The sequence below is a fragment of the Lepus europaeus genome, chromosome 21 (genome assembly GCF_033115175.1).
Source record: "Lepus europaeus isolate LE1 chromosome 21, mLepTim1.pri, whole genome shotgun sequence".
NCBI classification, from domain to species: domain Eukaryota; kingdom Metazoa; phylum Chordata; class Mammalia; order Lagomorpha; family Leporidae; genus Lepus; species Lepus europaeus.
This window is the reverse complement of record NC_084847.1, coordinates 43,378,354-43,380,908: the sequence shown is the minus strand read 5'-3', so window position 1 is coordinate 43,380,908 and position 2,555 is coordinate 43,378,354. Positions and strand designations below refer to the sequence as shown.

Here is a 2,555-nt window from a genome sequence, read left to right as displayed (position 1 = left end):
AATGACCCAAATTGCTGGGATTGGGCCATGATAAAGCCTGGAGCTTCCTCTGAGTTTCCCATGTGGATGCTGGGGCCCAAGCACTGGGGCCATCCTCTGCTGCTTTCCCAGGTGCATTAGCAGAGATCTGGATTTGAAAGTGAATTAGCCAGTGGGTCTCAAACCATCGCCCATATTGATGCAGCAGGCAGAGGCTTAACCTGCTAGGACACAATACCAGCCCCATGACAGTGCTTTATGCATGTCCATCAAATCCTATTTGAGACATGACAGCATGTTAACTGTATTTCAGTTTTCAAAAAACCACACGCACAGAGGAACAAATGCACACACAGCACTGTAGCCAGGCAGCCACAGAGTGACACAGTCTCCAAGTCCCATGTGCACACATGCAAGGCTGGCTATGCTCATTGGGTTTTCCAGCTTCCTGCGGAGGAGTAGCAATCCCCCTAACTTAAGTCCATTCTCTTATTTCTTTGGGCTGGGGCAAGGGGAATCGTGAGAACTAGATCAGAATGAATGTTAACTTACATTACTCATTAGCAGTTCTGTTTGGTTTATACCTCAGTTCCTTTACACCATTTTAAGGTGAACATCCACTAGCAGCATATGTGCAGAGTTGTACAGCTAGCACTGGCATCCGATTCCAGAACTTTCTTCTCACTCCTCACCCCCCCCCCCCAAGATACATTGTCGGCTGTCATAGACAACTTGACAAAAGTAAGCTGAATCCAGGAATAAGAGTTGCTTTGGGGTCAGGCGCCGTGGCTCACTTGGCTAATCCTATGCCATTGGCACCGGCACCCCATATGGGCACCGGGTTCTAGTGCCGGTCACTCCTCTTCCAGTCCAGCTCTCTGCTGTGGCTCAGGAAGGCAGTGGAGGATGGCCCAAGTGTTTGGGCACCTGCACCCACAAGGGGGACCAGGAGGAAGTACCTGGCTCCGGGCTTCAGATCAGCACAGTGCTGGTCTTAGCAGCCATTTAGGGGGTAAACCAACGGAAGGAAGACCTTTCTCTCTGTCTTTCTCTCTCTCTCACTGTCTAGATCTACCTGTGAAAAAAAGTTGCTTTGGATATGACTACACTAAGTATCATGAGAGATTTGCCAAGAGTGGCGGATTCACTGGTTTACAACATGTGTCATGGGAACCTAGGGAATGTTTCTTACTCTGAGATTAGAGGGCTGTCAGAACAGATCCAAGAATTAAGAGAGGTAATAGAATTACTTCTTAAAAAACATAGAATTATTCCAACATGTAGGAATAATACCTCCAAAAGGCTGTTTGTTATATGGAACTCCAGGCACAGGAAGAATGCTTTTGGCAAGAGCTGTTACTAGGCTGGCGCCACGGCTCACTAGGCTAATCCTCCGCCTTGTGGTGCTGGCACACCGGGTTCTAGTCCCGGTCAGGGCACCAATCCTGTCCTGGTTGCCCCTCTTCCAGGCCAGCTCTCTGCTGTGGCCAGGGAGTGCAGTGGAGGATGGCCCAGGTGCTTGGGACCTGCACCCCATGGAAGACCAGGAGAAGCACCTGGCTCCTGGCATTGGATCAGCGCGGTGCGCTGGCCGCAGCGCACCTGCTGTGGCGGCCATTGGAGGGTGTACCAACAGCAAAAAGGAAGACCTTTCTCTCTGTCTCTCTCTCACTGTCCACTCTGCCTGTCAAAAAAAATAAAATTAAAAAAATGAGCTGTTACTAATCAGCTGGATTGTAACTTTTAAAGGTTGTATCTAGTTCTATTGTAGACAAATAGATTGGTGAAAGTGCTTGTTTGATCAGAGAAATGTTTTATTATGCCAGAGACCAACCATCATCCATGCATCATTTTTATGGATGAAATAGACATCGGTTTTCTGAGAGTACATCAGCTGACAGATTCAGAGAATTTTAATGGAGTTCATGAACCAAATGGATGGATTTGATACTCTGCATAGAGTTAAAATGATCATGGCTACAAACAGACTGATCCTGTTTTGCTATGTCTGGGAAGATTGGACAGAAAAATATATTGATTTACCACATGAACAAGCAAGGTTAGATATATTGAAAATCCAGAGCTCCCATTCCAAAATATGATGAAATAGATTATGAAGCAATCGTGAACCTTTTAGGTGGCTTTATTGGAGCAGACCTGAAATATTTGTACTGAAGCTGGTATGTTTGCAATTTGTGCTGTCATGAGTTTTTAGTACAGGAAGACTTCATGAAAGCCAGCAGAAAAATGACTTATTCTAAGAAGCTAGAGTCTAAATTGTACTACAAACCTGTGTAATTTACTGTAAGTTTTTTGATTGCTGCATGGCAGACTTTGGCTTAATGTAAAAATAAAGCTAAGGAAAATAATGTGTGTATTGGCAATGATCTCATTCAAAGTAAGAGTAAAATATTTATGAGTGGCCGGCACCGTGGCTTAACAGGCTAATCCTCCGCCTTGCGGCGCTGGCACACCTGGTTCTAGTCCCGGTTGGGGCACCGGATTCATTCCGGTTGCCCCTCTTCCAGGCCAGCTCTCTGCTATGGCCCGGGAAGGCAGTGGAGGATGGCCCAAGT

The 2,555-nt window shown here is 46.4% G+C and overlaps 1 pseudogene; it reads left to right on the top strand.

Moving 5' to 3' along the window:
• Nucleotides 1-686: 686 nt before the first annotated feature.
• On the top strand, nucleotides 687-2,277 carry LOC133750749 (26S proteasome regulatory subunit 10B-like; annotated as a pseudogene).
• Nucleotides 2,278-2,555: the final 278 nt, after the last annotated feature.